Genomic DNA, 20,000 nt, shown 5'->3' with positions numbered 1-20,000 from the left:
CATATTATTTGCTATTTTAAAGGACTTGGTTATTTCATAAGAATATGGAATGTTTCAAAGTTCAGCTAAAAGAGAAACGATAAAGTTTTATTAAGAAAAACAAACAATACGCATTACTATTTACCACAACACTGGTTAAAAACCTTCACCGTTTCTTGCTTAGAAGAAAAGAAACTAAAGCCGACTCTCTCCTTGCCAAGGAAAAAGAGGATTCCTGAGGGATTTCCGTCTCCGAGAATATGTAGGTAAAAGGTCTCTCCTTTTGCTCTTTTCCTCTCAATCCTCTCAGCAGAAAGGACACTGGGGATGGAGGGATTTTATCCTATGAAGAGGGAGAGGAATGGGTGGGGGGGGGGGGGGGGGTTGGGGGCGGATGTATACTTAAGTATCCCCAACCTGAGTTTCACACGAACTACAAGAATTCATGAATTCATGATCTTTTCCATTATTATTCAGACGATGATCCCTATTCATATGGAACAAGTCCACCACAGGGACCGGTGATTTGAAGTGTAAGCTTCCAAAGAATATTATGGTCTTCATTAGGAAGAAGTAAGAGGAGGTAAAGTGAAGTACCGAAAGATGAGATTACTTATGGAAAATGAAAACATATAAATTAACAAGTTAAATAATTATATAAAAATAAAATATTTGCTCATCTAGTGTTTATGATAAAAAAAAAATAAAGTATACGCCGGCAGGGGATGAAATGAGAGAGAGAGAGAGAGAGAGAGAGAGAGAGAGAGAGAGAGAGAGAGAGAGAGAGAGAGAGAGGTTTATGTCTCGTTGTGACAAAGGAGGTCCCATTAATGATAATGGTTACCTTGAGGGACAATATAAAAAATTCAACTATCCCTATTAAGTCGAACACGCCCTAAAACATTTGTTCAAGAAATACTATTACCAAAATCTCTCTCTCTCTCTCTCTCTCTCTCTCTCTCTCTCTTTCTCATACGCCTTCACATTCATATCCTGATTTCCAGCGATAAATGCAATTCCTAGCATCATATAAACACGAATAAGCTTCGATATGCTAATGTCCTGCATGAATCAGCAGCCATCGCACAGATATAATGATCTACTGTATTTCATCGTCAGCATTATCACACAATCTTGGCTACGGGCGAACTGTATTTCGATGGTATCGTATTATACAATTGACGGTATGCTATTCATTTGGTACACATATCCCTCAAAATGGACCGTTACACGATCGTCTCTGCGGAGCAAGATACTCCAGGAATGAAAGAATCTGTATATTCAATAAAATTGTTTTTTAGATATCAAATATGATTATTCTTTAAAAGGAACAATGCTGCCTTCAACACCAAGCTATGAAATCTATCAGCCCGAAATCAATTGCTATGAACTGCGACCATCACCTGAATGAATGACCATATTCAGGGCTGGAATGCCACTTATCCTAAAAGTTGTTTACACTTCCAGGAACAGTAAGCTTTCTTTTCAAAAGTATTTCCTATAAATCAATTATTACGAATTGTGGTAAAATAGTGTTACTGGCAAAAGGAGATTTATTTTACCGTTATTGGGACGATTACAGGGATTTAAGAGTATGCAATATTATTATCAATGGACTTAGTGACTAGACTGCGGCTTTGCCTTCGAAGACTTTGTCACCAGAAAATCGGAAAATATTAGAAAGCTTCTCTCATATCTAGTTTGCTCCAAGTCAGTGCAGTACTACCAAGAGTTTGATTCGCTAATTTTGCCATTGTCATCGAGATTATGCATAGGCAATTTGTTCTCCCTCTTTTATATCTGTAAAAAAAAAAAAAAAAAAAAAAAAAAGCTGGAAGGGAAAAATTACTTCATTTGTGAAAAGTAAGTATATCTTAGTTTTACCAGACCACTGAGCTGATTAGCAGCTCTCCTTGGGCTTTCCCGAAGGCTTTGATAATTTTACGTGGCTAGGAACCAATTGGTCACCTAGCAACGGGAACTACAGCTTATCGTGGGATCCGAACCACACTATATCGAGAAATGAATTCTATCACCAGAAATAAATACCTCTGATTCCGTATTGGCCGAGCCGAGATTCGAACTTCGGACCATGGTAGCCGAGTGCGAAAACCACTCGTCCAACGAGGAACTGACTTCATTTGTGACATCTCATAAAAATAAGAAGGGCATTTGTCTTGCAAGGGTCATAAAATTTCATGTGTGAAATAAATAACAGCAACTCATAATGGAAAGGAAATTCTTCTGAATGAAGGGAAATTCAAACCATCCATTCTACGGAGAGGGAAAATATATGCAAATGGACTTTTTCTTTAAGGAGACGTCGTTTCCCAAATGCATAAAAGTATCTCGTTTTCATTCGGAAGTAAATTTAAATTCCTGAAGTATAGGAAAGATCCCTTTGTTAAGGAAACGAAAGCATAAAAATAAGGGAAATCGGTTTAGTCAAAACAAAATTTCTTCCTCCTCCTCCTCCTTCCTCCTCCCCCTCCTCCTCCAGAGTAAGAGATTGAGAGAAGGTCTCCTCCTCTTCCTCTCTTCGTGAATGCAAACAAAGGTTTTCTGGTTAAAATTCCAACTTTGAATGAAACCGTGAACCGTGATTGCATGAAGTCAGTTCCAACTTTTTTCTTCTGATTTTTCACCAAGACAGCAGCTTTTTGTAAAGATGTTTTAAGTCGAAGAGCCGGGCTTTTTTATCTGTTTGTTATGATTCATTATTAGCATTTTCTTTTTTCATAAGTGTGATCTCTTCTCTCTGCATTCTCCTTTGCCTCCTCTTACTTCTTTCAAATGAACACCATATATTCTTTGGAAGCTTGAATTTCAAGTCAGTGGCACCAGTGGACTTCTTCCATATGAAGAGGGTTCTTCTTCTCCTTCTTAATAATACTACTAATAATGACTGAATATGACTTGTAAATTCATCATCAGACTGGCATTTTCCCCAATAGAAGCCGTGAGACACAAATGGCCTCTTTGAAGCTCCGTCCTTCACTTCATTCCTATACTCCATCTTTCACCAATTTCCTCTTCTCATCTGCCTCCTTCCCGTGCTTGTTATCCGAGTGTATCTTGGTCCTATGAAATTTGATTGAGTTTTGTTTTATGAAGTTAGCGTGTATACTTATTAGAATTACCATTGTGTTGATGTAACATGTCCCCTAAAGTTTTTTTATAGCTTGAGTTACTCTTTCAAAAAGGCGCCCTTATGACGTGAGAGAGAACAAGTGCTCTGCATTTATTCTGCTATACCATGCCCTAGGGACGAGTAGGGAAAGACCAAAAAAGGACGAGACGTAAAGACCAGGGTACAAAGAATCTTCAAAGAAACCACATCGCAATGAAAGAACACCTTCAGGGTCTAGACTCTAGACCGATGGTTTCTGTAGCGTCGTTAGGACGTCGCGAGATTCCCTACTAATTTTGTTCTCAAGATGAATAATTCAAACATCTGCCTCCTCAAAGAGGGAACAGCTTGTGTGGCCAGATTTAAAAAGAGAATTTCTACCTCTCTCTCTCTCTCTCTCTCTCTCTCTCTCTCTCTCTCTCCAAGGGTTATTTGGATTGAGCTCTCAGTCAGGTTTTGGATACTCGTTAACTTTTGAGAACCATCTGCGCTAGGCTGATATCGTGCAGGAAATTGTTACTTTGAAGCTGGGTAGTTCCCGTCGATTGGCTTTAATAAAAGAGAGAGAGAGAAAGAGAGAGAATGAGAGAGAGAGAGAGAGAGAGAGAGAGAGAGAGAAAACTAAACCCCAAGGTGTGTTTAAACGAAAGTCACATGCACCAGGGTGTGCATCAAATCGTTTCCACTAGCAAACTAGAGGGATTCGCAAGGCCTATGATCATTCACACAATGTTGCGAGTTTTACGTAAACTAGGTGACAGGCAGAGAAGGGCTAATGGCGAAAGGTCCTTTCAGCCCGTTGTACAGGAGGCGTCCGTAAGGGACTGAAATTCAGTACATTGTATAATTATCTACACCGACTCACCTTCTGTTTCCTCTTTTGAACGATTTTCTTTGCAAGTTTGAATTAGTGGGTTTGTTCCATATTAGTGTTCATCTTCCTCTAGATAATAAAAATGATAATTCATTGTTGAAGTTACATACATTTCAGAACCGTAGAATGACAACGGAACAATTGTTGTTCTTCGGAAATTATATATTCAAAGAGCGCAATCAACATGATTACCAAAATTCACTGTTTGTGTATTCTGAGCCAGAAGAAGGGAGGGGGAGGGGAGTCCTCCTCTAAGTAATTACAGCAAATAGAACTCCTCTGGCTTCTGCAATTCTCTTTGCAGACTTTCTATTGCTGCAATTGTTGCTCGGTTCCGCTTCCTTTGTGCAACATTTCTTTCACAGTTTCTGTTGGGAATTCTTTCCTTTTTTTCTTTCCCTTCTTCGTATGAATTGAGGCCAGAGGCCAAGCACTGGGACCTATGAGGTCATTCAGCGCTGAAACGAAAGTTGGCAATAAAATATTTGGAAGGTGTAACAGAAGGAAAACCTCGCAGTTGCACCATGATATAATTGTTAGGAAAACGTGGAAAGTAAGATGGAAGCAAGGAATATGAAAGGAGGTACAGTGGAAAGGACTGAAAGGGGATGCAGTTAGGGGCCGTAGGCACGCTGCCGAGAACCTTAATAATGCCTACAGTGCACCGCATGAGGTCCCCTGACGGCACTACCCTCCTTACGGGGCTTTGCCGTATGAGAACGCGGAGATTCCTAAGAATGTTTGTGTTTCTACGACCATAGGTGATTCAGAACGGTTTAGTTGGAATAGATAGCTTGGAATGTGGATTATGAAATTATATGTCCTACTCTGGAGAACATTTCTTCTGGCTAATAATCTTTTATTTCATTTATAAAAAATTTTTCTGTTACTTAATAAATCCAAGTAAATTTTCCATGCTGTGTGACAAAACTTAATTCCTTTCCTGTATTCATCCTAAAAAATATAAAATGAAGTAATTAGATTATTTATATTTTATAACTGAATTCAACAATTATGCTAAATCTTTCATGTCAATATATTTTATTGTATCTCATTTAACCTTTCTGTTTCATTACTCTGAAAAGACTATTTTGGAAGTCATTCGCGTCGTTTCTAGAGGCGCGAGTTTACCGAGGGGGCTAAATAATCAATTAATTATATAACTAATTAGTTAGTTCATTAATGGCAGCTCATTTCAACGAAATTACAAAGGGAACTCGATATTCCCTCTCATTATAAATGAAAGACAAGTAGCGTGCAGAAAGAAAACTTTATCAAACAATATTAATAAAAAAAAATAAAACGCTAGACTTATCACATTTAACGCAGACATCATATTCTTCTGGGTGTGTGTATATTAATTTCCTTGTCAGTGTTAACGGAATGGCAGCGATAAATAATATTCCGGTATGTTTGCTTAGTTAACCTCTTAGTACCGGTTAGCGCGCTCGTTCCCATTTTCTGTGACATTCAATAACCCTCTAGTAACTGGTAAAGAGTCTATGGTCCGGATAAGAGTCAACTCTGACGTTGTTATCGAGTCAATCCTTAACTCGATTCCAAGTCTTTTATTTTGGGGGGTCAGGCTTAGTTATTACTTGGCAATTAAGTTCTGAATGAAGTAAGTATGCGTCTTGGTCTTGGGTTTGGGGCGGGCGATGGTTGTAGGTTTGTAGTCTAGTAAGGTTGAGTCTATAGACCTTGGTTCACATATTCTTGTCTCGGTTGCGGTAATCTCAAAGTGTGCGACGTTCCTCTCTGTCTAGCATTGCTACTAGTAGGTGGTGTCACGATAGGGTTCTCCTGTAGCTTTTGATGTCATCACTTTCGCTGCGAAGGGCTGTGAATCGTCGTGCAGGCGTAGAGTAGTATACGTACATAGGACTATTACTACAGTATGGAAGGTGACCGCAGCACCTTTTTGTTAATACACATAATACCACCAAAGCTCGACGAGATCCTTTAACAAATGCTTATAAAATCGTCGGTATTGGCCTATAACTACGTGTAGACTCACGCCAGGTTTTTCTTTGCATGTATATCTCCAGATGTGAATGGCTTACAAGAACGATTTCATAGGCTACATAAAATCATACCTATTAATCATTCAGTATTATACATTATTGGCTAAATAAATACAACAATATATTTCTGATATCTTTCACAAAAGATACAACATAAAAAAAATCAATAATCTTATTCAGTATTCACATACGTGAATTTTAAGGATATTTGTACGATGATCACCCAATTGCATCAGTCGTCGAGAGTAGTTCGGTCTGACTTAGCGGTTTGTGGCCTCTCCCTTTGAGTATTGTGCCAGCGGAGGAGTCCCTGAATAGGAAATTTTTCATCGAATCACAACAGGTATTGCAAGTTTCATATTTGAGTTTGTGGTTTGGAGTCTTGTGTGTGTCAGAGAGCTTTACTCAGAATTGGCGGCTCCACTCACAGACGACGAGGGAAAAAATACGCGAGGTGTTAGGGTGGAGAGAAAAAGAGAGAGAGAGTAACAAACAAATGCAAAGAGAGAGAGAGTGAGAGTAACGAAAGAATGCAAAGAGTGAGAGAGAGAGTTGATGATGATCCCTCTCATAAGCATCGTGTTATAGGACTAGGCCTCGACTTTTCTCTCTCTCTCTCTCTCTCTCTCTCATCTCTCTCTCTCTCTCTCTTTCTTTAACTTACTCAACTGAGGAAACTCAGTATTTCTCATGTAAACTTCGCATATGAAAACATATTCCTGCCCTTGATTATCTATACGCTGTTTTGAGGTAAAATCGGCTAACAGTCAAATAGATTCTGAATTTCTTTTACATGGATTAACAAATACATTTTTTAAAAAGTGTATTACACTTTTGCTGCGTTTATTACTAGAGGAGGGGAATGCATTTTTACATGTAGGCCTATGCTGATTTTTCCTTACACCAGCCTTGCTCACTCATAATGTGTATCATTGTCATCAAAATAATAGACCGATGCTCGAACGATGTTACGTAGTTTTCTATGGTTTTGTTGTCAATAAATTGCTGAATGTATTAAAAACATATACGTATTTGAAACCCTGTAGGAATTAGTTACTTTTTGTTAACATTACCAATGAAACTGATATGAGGCTATGCATTTTAGATGCTTACTTGATTAGGCTAACCTGTCGTAATCGTCACGTAGAATAAATGCATTGGTAATATAACTTTTTTTTTTATAAACAAATCTTTTTTGTGATATTTTATACAATCGGTATGCACTTTATTTTCATGAAATACAGTCCGGCTCTGAATTGCAAGTTCTCTAATGTTCTCTCAAGTTACCCTCCCTGCCTGTGAACAGCATAGGCCTCACGGACTTTATTCCCAAGACGTAATTTCTACCTACTTTCATATATAACAATCAATGTAAGGGAGATTGTTATTGAAACCAGTGTAAAAAGAAAGACGATAGCAAGTATGCAACCTTCGGTTCGAAAGGAGTCTTGTGAGTTGTGGCTGACTCATTCTTATATTCTTTCTTCTTCGGTTATGGCATGATGACTTTTATCACCGACAAAGGACAATTCACGAAGAAAAAGACACAATTAGAAATCGTTGTAAGTCTGTGTGATGACTCGAGTGCGTAACATCCACTGCCAACGAATCAGATGAGAGAAGCTCTTAATAAATGTCAAGTTACATTCCCGCGGCCCGTCTCCTCTGGTTGTTCCTACAAGCTGCCTATATTTATGTTGAGACTAAGTTTTCATATTTCTGTAGCACAGGTTTATCGACAGTAATTCAAAAGGAGGTCCGCACGAGACTCATACAAAGTTCTGTGTTGGCATCAGACTAGCTTGATCCTAGGCCTAGAGTTCTCCGGACCTTACCTTAATCTAAACCCGGTAACCAGCGGTAGGAAGAGCAGGAATTGATGAGAAACCAGCATTAGAACCAGGAGTTCGAAGTGTCAAGGGCATCCATCAAATCATCTCTATGGGCTTTCATATATTATATCAGGATTGCTACACGTGACTTGTTCTATTATCTGTCACTAGTACCTCTGTTCATATCTCTTTCTTCCGAGGCCTTACTTTCCACCCTCTCCTACATTTGACACTTGGTACAACTGCGAAGTTTTTCCTCATGTCACACCTTCCAAACCTTTCTACTGTCTACTTCCATTTCGGACCTTACGACCTCATAGGTCCCAGCGCTTGGACTTTGGCCTAAATTCTATATTCTATCCAATGATCCAGTTTTTAGACCCAGACAGGTGTTGGAAAAGCAATCTGACTTAAGTCTCATACATTTGTTTCTCTGATATTTCTTTTTACAACATATTAACAAAACATACTTCCCTAGAATTGTTCCAATCAGTAGAGAGATCAGAATTGTTCTTGTGTAGAAAGAGGGCGCTAGAAACATTTCCCACAAGAACATTACACTTATGTTCACCAATTCTGGCAGCCAACGTTTTATCACTATCACTTTGACCGATGTATTTATTAGTTCTTTACGGGTTGTTTCGTAAATGCAACCCACGTTATCACATGGAGAGTTCTTTACCTAAATGAATTTGATAGTTGATGAATTCTCCCCGTAACTTTTAACATTAAATTCCCTCAAAATCTCAAAGTAAACGAGAATCTGTCATTCAGTGGTAAAACTAATATACTGATGAGAGAGAGAGAGAGAGAGAGAGAGAGAGAGAGAGAGAGAGGAGACGAGAGAGAGAGAGAGAGTGAAAGATCTGGAAACATCTTTAGGGGATATAAATTTTAGTTGCTTTAGGTCTAATCTTAGAAGTTGACGTTCATGAACGTATTCGGCGTCAGATATAAACTTAATTACATTCTCGTTTACAATGGTTTTCATATATATACAACCTGCCAAGTAATGTCAGTAATTTGAAAAGATCGACAAGCAATAAGAAAACAGCGAACTGTGTTTTAAGCGTGTGCAAGTCTGGGCATACGAAACACAAGGAGACATAAATATTCTATTTTTAAGAAATTCATAAAAAAAAAAAAATCAGAAAAGCGTATTATACCAGAGGTGTGACTATGACGTCACGAGATACTGCTTCTGTTGGCGCTAAAGAAGATTCATGATGGTCAACGGATCTTAAGCCCCTGTATTGGCATGAACATACAGATGTTTCTCGGCTGAAAGTGCCAGTGCCAACGAGTGCCTTTGGTGTCCTCCAGCTAGTATTTTTCACGTATTAACTTCGTAAGAAGGGCAATGCTTTTTCGTGCTGGATAGAAACGAGATTAGAGACTAATAACAAACTTAAAAGAAGGGTACGGATAAGGAGGAGCATGATGAAAAAAAGGGCGAAGTAGGGTGGAGTTACTCATGTAGTAACGAAGGCAGTACAACGACCTGGTACCATTAGGGACAGACAGTAAATGATGGCAGCTGACCACATCGACCAGATGATCAAGTACTACAGCTTCATGCCGGAGACGGGGAAGTGGTCAGTGAAAGCTGATGTATTTGCTGCAATTGCTGTGCAACATGCAAACATTTTGTGTCTCAGATTTACCACAGGCCAAAATAACTGAATCCCTGGCAAATACCAGTTTGATGGAATCCAGTCTAGATGAGTCCCTGCGTTTTCTGCACCAGACGATCCTGCCTCTGCCACTTGCTTATGCCTTCGGTACCTGACAGCAAGATTCCATAACAGAAGTCAAGAAAACTTTAGGAAGTGGAGAAAGGAAGAGTTTTCCTGTTTGCTCAACGAGGGGCATCTGTAAGAACACCGCGTGTCATTCATTGTTCCTCGGGCAAAATATTATTCCTCTGCGCCAAGACCCCATGCTTCCGTGATTACCTGGAAGAGGAACTACTAACACTCGTCCACCACAACTGGTCAAGAACAGGACCTCCCTGGTTGCCCGTCCCAACTAATATAATTCACTGACAAAACTCGTGCGTAACGTTGGCCACTTGTTTCTCCAGGATGTGTAGACCCCGGATGTCTGATACAATTAAGAAGTTTCCTGTTTCTTATGATTTCTTGAACTTGTTTATCGTCCGTTCTATTTTAGCATTTTTAGCTTTTCCAGGGGCCGTTGTAGTCTCAAAGTTTTTATTTTATTATTTATTATTATTATTATTATTATTATTATTTTATTATTTATTATTATTATTATTATTATTCTTCAAAAATAACCCTATCCATATGGAACAAGGCCACCACAGGGGACATTGACTGGAAATTCAAGCTTCCAAAGTAATTCTGCCATTCATTGGAGAGAAGTAATAACGAAAGGTAATGGGAAATACAGAATGAAAGATCGCTAATGAGAGAGAGAGAGAGAGAGAGAGAGAGAGAAGAGAGAGAGAGAGAGAGAGAGAGAGAGTTTCGTTAGCGACTTGTGTTTGTGATGGTTAATTTTTCAAAGTCATTTCACATAATTTACAATATTTAACAAATGCCCCTTTACTCAAATAATTCTTCAATTGAATGCAAGCAGACGGGTTCTTTTGAAACAAGTATGCACACACAAATACAAACAGACTCACGCTACACACACAAGCGAATCATTATACCATTCTATCATATTTTTTTTCGTAACAAGAGTGAATGTCACTTTCAAATTATCACAGAAAATAGCAACGCTGTCAGCTCATACCGAAACAACGACAATGATATTAAAAAACTATAGGTAAGTTTATGATTTTAAATTTATATTATATGGATACATTAAATTTTCTCCTATTTAAAATTGAAATTAAGCTATAAAAGAGTACAATTATATTTAGAACATAAATTGGTTCGTAAATTGAAATGCAATATAGAAATAAAATAGAAAATCCTAACAACCCCATTTCTATTTAAGGCCAAATGACACTAGACTCACTATGGCTGACGTCAAAAATCGTCTAGCTCTATCTTTGTGACTTGACTCGACGCGACGTGACATCACCTCGATGCATTCGGTGTGAACGGTTTCTCTCAAAGGCCCGTAGAAAGCAGTGTTAAACTGGGTTGGCGATTCACGGTGAGTCATGAATTAGCATGACTCAAGCGATGCGACGCGACACGACTCGACGCATTTAGTGCGAACGCACCCTAGGGGTTATGACGCAACATTCTCTCTCTCTCTCTCTCTCTAGGTCTTAGGTCTGTCATAGATAAGGACACTGTCAACTATTTCGCCATCCTGTGAAAACTGAGCAAAACATTTAAGAAACAGATATTTCTATGAGCTCGATTGACCTGTCACAAGAACTGTTGTTAATGGAATTTTTATCTGGATGTTCAAAAAGTTCCCGGGGAGATTCTACCAAAGAGACTCGTTCTTGCGAAGAGCTTGATTAGTTGTCAGTGTGTTGACTTCATTGACTTACCTTAGTTGTCGGTCCATTTGATTAGAGTCATATTCTTTTTCTCTTTTTCGCGAGGTGTCCCGACTTGAGAAACCGACCACGAATGTAAATAGTGCTAATATCGAATGCATATGACACTTGAGATATAGACAGTAACGAAAACAAATTGAGAAGCGAATCACGTATTCATAATTTGTAAACTTTAACTTATATCTCTTAAATCAACTAATACGACCTTCCGTTCTCTCCCAGTTTTTAATTCCTGTTTATTTTAATCTGAATTTTCCATGCATTCACATAAACGACAGAGCTCGTAATTAATTATAAGAAGGATTTTGAATCTTATTTACGAAGATTTCATATTCTCTCTGCGAATCCCAATGCTATCTATATCTTATTTGTTTATTATTCATTGTTTCAGTAGATGAAACCTATTCGCATGGAACAAACGCACAAAGGGCCTTTCACTTGAAATTCTATCTTCCAAAGAATGTTGGTTTCAACCTTCCCTCCCCCGCACGAAACCCACACCGCAGCAGTTACTGATCATGATACCGAGCCAGCGATTTTTCATAGACCGGGGGGGAGACGCGAACCACTATACCACAGCGGACAACAAAGTTCCGATTCGATATTAATCATTTGACAGACTGTTTAGTATATACCAAAAAGTAAGTCATGAGGAATTTTTCATCTCCTGTCGCGGAAATGTTCTGGGAATTAATGCTATAATTTTTTTTTTTTTTTCATGAGAAAGGAGGAGAAAGAGAATATTTTCGTAATTACAAGAGAGCATTCTCCCATGAGTGCTGTAAAGGAGAATTGTAATTAGGCTGTTAAGCCAAAGGCAGTTCCGTTGTCAAAGAAAGGTGTTGACTGAATTTTGCAATGAAGGAAATTAATCCGCTGAATGCAACGAGAATGAAGACACATCCTACTGATTGAACTGGCGTCAAGTGGCTTTAATTAAAAGAAAAATATATAAAAAATATCCATAAACAAAAATAAAAATATGGACAGCAACATGAGTTGGAATGGGTCAAATTGTTCCTATGGATATAAGATAATGCTTTTCATGGTTTTGTAAGTACCGCGGAAAATCATCTATTTGTAAATGGAGAAATGACACCGAATGCGGACTAATCACATCACACGTTCTTTATAACAGAAACGATGATATTGCTATTTAGATGGAATCGTCAAGGTAATATGACATATTTTCAAGAATCTGTTTCCGATAATGATGAAATGTCTGTCTCCCTGCTTGCCATTCGCTGTGTGTGTGTGTGTGTGTGTGTGTGTGTGTGTCTGTGTCTGTGTGTTCACGCAAAAGCGCGTGCAGATGGTGGAATGAGAGAAACTTTTCTTCTCCAGCTACAGCCAGACATTGACATATTCGCATATATCGAGAGAGAGAGAGAGAGAGAGAGAGAGAGAGAGAGAGAGAGAGAGAGTAGCATATTCGCGTACACATAGCAGGAGAAATATATGTTCCGTTTAGTAAAGCAATACCAGAGGGCCAATAACTACCCAAGACGAGCGCCGCTTAAATGACACATCCACGCCAGCAACATGCACTAAGATGCCTCACCATACTATCAAAAATAGTCCTTAAAAAGGTAATATGCAACTCGAGAATAGTGCCATAAGGAGTGGTTTCAGAAATTCGGGAGTTTGCAGAAAGTCGGCCCCGTGAGTAAGTTATGAATAAGATAAGGTTTGTTTGCTTTGGTCCGCGTGGTGAAGCCCTTGCATATTTTAAGGCCGCAGCAGATGTTGGCATGCAAGGGAAAATCAGGAGACGGGGCTTATTTATTGGAGACGAGGAAACGCAATGAATATATCATGCACACCCTGCTGAAAGAAAAATGCCGAAAAAATAGGCATTACTCGGTTTTTCGTTTGATGCTGACAATACGGATTTTGTAAAATTGAAGTCGAATCACATTAAAGAAAATAAGTATCCTATTGCTCTATATTTTAATATTTCACCTATATTTTTTTTTATTAGTCTAATTTCTTTTTTTTTCTTTTTCAACAAGTAATGCCATCTTTCTTTTTAAATAAGTATTACCTTTTTTCTTTTTCAATAAGTAATACCTTCTTTCTTTAGCAACAAGTAATACCTTCTTTCTTATTTATTAAGTAATACCTTCTTTCTTTTTCCATAAGTAATACCTTCTTTCTTTTTCCATAAGTAATACCTTCTTTCTTTTTCCATAAGTAATACTTTCTTTCCTTAGCAAAAAGTAATACCTTCTTTCTTATTTATTAAGTAATACCTTCTTTCTTTTTCAACAAGTAATACCTTCTTTCTTTTTCAATAAGTAATACCTTCTTTCTTTTACCATAAGTAATACTTTCTTTCTTTAGCAAAAAGTAATACCTTCATTCTTTTTCAACAAGTAATATCTTCTTTTTTTTCGACTAAAAAATTCCCCTTCGGTTAACATGTATAAAAATATATTCATTCCGAGGTAGATGGAATTTGATATTAAAGGACATATGTAGCCTTATTCGTAGATATGAATCACGGTAATGTGATATGACATATATATATATATATATATATATATATATATATATATATATATATATATATATATATATATATATATATATATATATATATAATATATATATATATATATATCTATATTATATATTGCTATCTTTCAAAATGCATGTTTTCCCCTCTTTGAAATGTCTTGTAGATTGTGTAACATTTTTTCAGATTCCTAGATACCGCTTAGAATAGGATGTTTTAAAGTGTGTTCAAATTTCGCATTAACGTCTTGTAAAGAATATATATATAACATAAAGAGAAAGATATTTGTCTTTTTCAAAGCTGCAAATGTTTAACTTTTATGTCGACACTTAAGATTGGAGTCTGCGAGATCCGTTTGCTTCTCTGCTCTGTCAGCGCATTTGATAGTGAGCTCGACTATTTTTAACATTGTTGTCAAAACATGTCAATCTTATTGTCGCCCAGCCTCCATCTCATTCAAGTCAGGTACAGCTTTCTTTTTTTTTTTTAACAGACTCGTCTTGGACGTGTATATCTTTGTCAAGTCCCATGTGGGAATTGCACATTCTGTATGTAAGATTGCATCAGATTTCCAAGCACTGGAAGCTTTCGTGTCTCAACGTTTTGAGACATCTGCTCTGTCATTTCCTAAAGGAAGAGATTTTTCATTCGATCTTAAGACCTCGAGGCAGTTAGATCTCTCTCTCTCTCTCTCTCCTCTCTCTCTCTCTCTCTCATCTCTCTCTCTCTCTCTCTCACTCGACATCGAGATTATATTAACGTAACGTAAATTGGTCAACTTCGTAATTTCATTTTAGAATTTAATGTTTGATATTTCTTAGAATTTTTTATTTAGTTTTGTTTTCTTTTGTGGAATCTGAACAAACATTTCGTAACGGCGCCTAGTTTTTTTTTTTTGTGAAAGTGTATTACAAGCTGCAGCAAAAGAGAAACGAAAGAAGTTGGTATAACCAAAAAAAGGTAAAGTGTTTTATATTTTTTATTAGTTGCAACTAATATTGTTAGGAACATTGAATAAACTAAAATAGGTAGGGAGGGATGTGTTTAACTAATAACGGATAGGAATTGTGTTTAACTAATAATGGATAGGAACTGTTGTCTGTTACGAAGGTGTTGTTTGGTAAAAACTGTTTGGTTACAGTGTTTTTGAATGAAAAAGATTTACACTTTTACACATTGCTGATATTTTTTGTGTTTGTGTCTGTTCCATTGTTTGTGCACTTATTCATTTTCTTATTGAAGTGTGTCTTTTTGTTTTATATTTTCATTTGCATTCACAATTTAATTGACTTAGTTATTTTCATTGCTTTATCATTGCACATTTAATTAAATTTAACACTTGTGAATTGATTTGCATTTACTTAGAATTCTTTTCAAGTTTTATTGTTGTTTAGCACTTGTGAATTAATTTCAAATTTTCAATTATTGACTAACACTTTTGAATTTTTATTGAATTAATTTTCTTGAATTTTGTGATAAATTAATTTTGATTTAATTTTACTTAATTTGATTCAAGAATTAATTAAACTTTACTTTGTTTTCAAGTAACAGTAATTTTCCCTGATATTGTGAATTTCACTTATAAATTTTGAAATTAATAATCAAATTTTGTATTTAAAATTTTTATAAGAGTTTTCTTTATCTTACACCAGTATAAGTATATATGATTATGATTATATTGATGTTAGGTAGAAACATAGAGTGGTAATTGATTTGCTTTCCTTCAAGTAACTTGAAGTGACTTAGACTTCTGAAATCAGGGAAATACTTAGAGTTTTAAAGTTGTTGAAGGAGTGATGCCCTTTGATTAATTTAATTACTTACAAGATTACCTCACACCTGTTTTGATGAACTTAGTCTGATTTTCTGCAATACTGGTAAGTGTTAAGGGATCACTGTTGCATTTAGAGTATTCAGTCGTTTAAACGTGTTATGAGGGTTCAGGTGTCTGGCTTTTGTGAGGTAATAATTGATAAATGGTAACCAGATATTTGGCACTTCGTAACATTATTTAATGGTGCCCAGAGACCCGGGAAAGCAGATTTCATTATCACTCTAGAATATACTGGTGGTGTTAGGAATATATTTTGTTAGGAGAGTGACCATATGTTTTGTTTTGCATTTATTGTATTGAATTGTAAGTTGATAACTTAGATGAAAATGGCTCAGTTCAATGTTCAGGAATTTTATCAGCTCCTTCCGTCCAAGTTTTGTCTGAAACCACTCTGTCTAGAGCACAGTGGAGCGCTTTAGCAGAGGCATGTGGTGGTTATGTGTCTACTAGTATGGTAAAGGCACAAATAAGATGTATTGCTATGGAATCATTGATAAACTCTGGTAGAATAACTGATGAAGAAGAGTTAGAATTGGCTCAAGAGTTGTTGAATGTAGCACGTGCTGATCTCATAAATAAAGCAAGCAGAAAATAAAGAGAAAAGTGTGCAGAGTTAGAGCTTAGAAGCATTGAAGCAGAAGAGAATTTGATTAAGCTAAAAATGCTTGCTGAAAGAGAGAGAATGCAAGCTGAAAGAGAAAGAATAGGACAGGGAAAAACAAGAAAGAAGAGAAAGAGAAGAAGAAAAAGCAGCAGAAGAGGAAAGAGAGGATAAAAGAGGAAAGAGAAATTGCAAGACATGAAAGGGAAATGGAATTAATAAGAGAGCTAGATCCACATTACCTGTAACACCGTCTAACCCTAACCAGGTAATCAAGACCCTGTATTTGATGTAGTGAGAGTACAGAAGTTAATCCCTAAGTTTACTGAAGAAGCTCCAGATGAGTTTTTTTTTTGATCACTTTTGAGAAAGTGGCTTCAGGTATGGGATGGCCAGAGGATAAATGGTTCATTTTTGTTTGCTACAAGTGTCTTAATTGGATAAAGGGAGAAGTGCTTATCTAGCTTTCAACAGCTGATCAGTGTAAAAGACTAACAAAAGGTACTTTAAACACAGTGTGGCTACAAAGTTTACCAGATGACCCCAGAGTACTACAATGAGAGATTCAGAAATTTAGAAAAGATGAGAAAGGAACATTCTTAGATTATGCTTACAAGGTGAGAAGGTGTTTCAAACGTTGGGTAGAATCTGCTAAAGTTAAAACTTTTGATGAGTTAGAAGAGTTACTTGTTCTTGAACAGTATCTTGGAGGGAATTGAATTTCCTGAACATATAAGAGCCTATTTAAGAGAGAGAGAAGTGAAGAAACTTGACAAGCCGCTACACTCAGTGAAGATTACAATATAATCAGTAGCAAACGTAATTACAATGTCGAAGTACCAGAGTCAACAACGCCCAGGTTTTTATTTTTAAGTCTTATCCAAACAACAGGAACAAATTTAATGGGAAACCTACAAGTGATACTACTAAGAGTACACAAGGTAATACAACTCAGCAAACTAATGTGAAATCCTCATCTAGTTTTTCAAGACAGTTACAGAAACCTAATGTTGTCTGTTTCAAGTGTGGAAGAGTAGGACACTACAGTCAAGAGTGTTACCGGAATCAACAGCAATCAAACCAGTTAGTCAAGTTGTGAAACAAAACTAACGAAGTTCAGTGTGGGAAAGAATCAGACTCAGACAAGAATGAAACTAAACAAGCTGAATGTTTAGCAACCAGTGGAAATGTTATCTCAACGCAGTGAGTGGCTAAGCAGTGTGGAGGCTTTTAAGCCATATATCTATGAGGGTATGCTGTCAACTCAAGAAGGAAGTATGCAGGTACCAGTCAAGATATTACGTGATACAGGGAGTAACCATAGTGTGGTAGTACGTGGTTCTCACCCTCAGTTGGAGAAGAGTCTCACAGGAGATTCAGTATATTGAAGGGTATAGGAGAGAGGAAGTAACTCCTATATGCCGCTTACACCTGTCATGTGAATTGGTGACAGGGAATGTTGATTTTTGCTGTAAGGACTCACTAGCTGTGGAAGGTATACATGTTCTGTTGGGGAATGAAGTTGGTGGTGTGCCATTTATTCCTTGTCCTGTAGTGACAGACAAACCATTGAGGATTAGTCCTACAGAAGAGCTGGAGAAGAATAACCCCACCTGTTTCCTAGTTGCGTAACTACCAGAAGTATGAAGAGGACTATGACTGTAAGTGAAGAAACTGAGGATTTACACATCCAAGAAGGAATCAAAGTGAAGGATCTTTTGTGCTTAGAAGAATTATTCCAGGAAGTGAGTTTCCATAGTGCTGACCAAGAAGAGATTTCCCAAGAAGATGAAGAGACGATGACGACGAAGAAGAGAACCCGATGTTCCTGAAGAGACTCCGAGTAGTCAAAGTGTTGCTGAAGACAGTAGTGAAACTACAGTAGCTGAGTTAGCGATATTGAGAATTCAACCCTTGAAGTTGGTCAAGTGACAAGAGAGAAAGCTGATGGACTTGCAGAAGAAGGATGCATCGTTAACTGATTTGTTCTTCAGAGTTGTTGATCGAGAAGAGATACAACAAACTCCTACCTGTTACTATCTGAAGGAAGGTTTACTGATGAGGAAGTATAGACCTACAGATATACCAGGAGATGCTGTATGGGGCGAATATCATCAAATTTTGATTCCATATCCATTGAGAAAGCAAGTGGTTGCAGTAGCTCATGAGTCTGGACATATGGGAATCAGAAGACTGTGGAGAGATCATGAAATATTTTTTCTGGCCTGGACTTCACAAAGATGTTAGCAGGTTCTGTCGTGAGTGTCATACCTGCCAGATAGCTGGAAAACCGAATGAAACCATCAAGAAAGCCCCCCTACAACCTATAGAAGTTAGAGGAGAACCCTTTAACAAGGTGATTATAGATATGGTTGGACCATTGCCGAAGACAAAGAAAGGAAATGAGTATTTGTTGACATTAATGTGTCCTGTGACAAGGTATCCAGAAGCAATCCCTGTTAGAAACATATCTGCCAAGATAGTTGCTGAAAAACTTGTGGAGTTTTTCTCAAAGTTTGGAATACAAGAAATAGTATAAAGTGACAGAGGAACAAACTTTACTTAAAAGTTATTCCAGGATGTGATGAATTTGTTAGGATGAAACAACAGTTATCCACTGCCTATCATCCAGAAACTCAGGTGCCTTGGAAAGGTTCCCCAGACATTGAAAAGTATGCTGACAAAGTATTGTTCTGAGTCAGGAAGAGAATGGGATGTTGGCTTACCATTAATGCTGTTTGAAGTTAGGAATGCTTATCAAGAAAGTATGGGATGCTCACCTAATTAGATGATTTTTTGGAAGAGAAGTTAGAGGACCGTTGAAGATTCTTGCGAAAATTGGGAATTGGAAGATCAAGAGGAAACCAAGCCAGAGTATGTGAAGAACTTAAGGAAGAGGTTGAGAGATTAGAAAATTCTCTTTTAGAAAACTTGAAAATGAGTCAAGAGAAAATGAAAAGGAGGTTTGATGCTAAGACTAAGCTAAGAATTTTAGTGTTGGTCAACAATGTTAGTGTTCAATTTACCTGTCAAGAGATTTCCCCTCACTAATAAATTTCAAGGTCCTTACAGGATAATTCAGAAGTTAAGTGATAGAACTTATGTGATTGAAACACCAGAAAGAAGAAGACAAAGGAAGATACATGTGAACCTCTTGAAACCTTATTTCTCAGAAACTAAAACTGAAACTGTGTCAGTAACCCAAACAACTTTATCTACAGAAGACGATGATGGCTACGAATTGGGAACTGCAAGCAAGATGAATAATTCTTCAATTTTGGAAAATTTGGAGGATAAACTGAACAAGGTGAAGACTTAAGTGACGTAATTAGAATTTTCCCAAAATTTTTTCAGATGTGCCTAGACGTACTGATCTGACCAAGCATGAAATCGAGATTCAAGAAGATGGAAAACCTTTCAAGCAAAGAGCCTAATCGCTTATCACCGTATCATCGAGATGTTTTGAAGAAGAAGTTGAGTATTTGCTGCAACATGGATTAGCAGAACCAGTTCAAGTCACTTCAGTTCTCCATGTGTGTTATGAAGAAACCATATGGTTCATTTAGGATGTGTACTGATTATAGAAAGCTGAATTCTATCAGTGTGGCTGATAATTATCCTTTGCCTCTTATAGATCAGTTACTTGATAATATTGGGCAAGCCAAGTTTGTTTCCAAGATAGACTTGTTGAAAGGATATTATCAAATTCCCTTAGAAGAGA

This window comes from Macrobrachium nipponense, chromosome 14 (genome assembly GCF_015104395.2).
Source record: "Macrobrachium nipponense isolate FS-2020 chromosome 14, ASM1510439v2, whole genome shotgun sequence".
Classification (NCBI taxonomy): domain Eukaryota; kingdom Metazoa; phylum Arthropoda; class Malacostraca; order Decapoda; family Palaemonidae; genus Macrobrachium; species Macrobrachium nipponense.
This window is presented reverse-complemented; position numbering follows the sequence as displayed.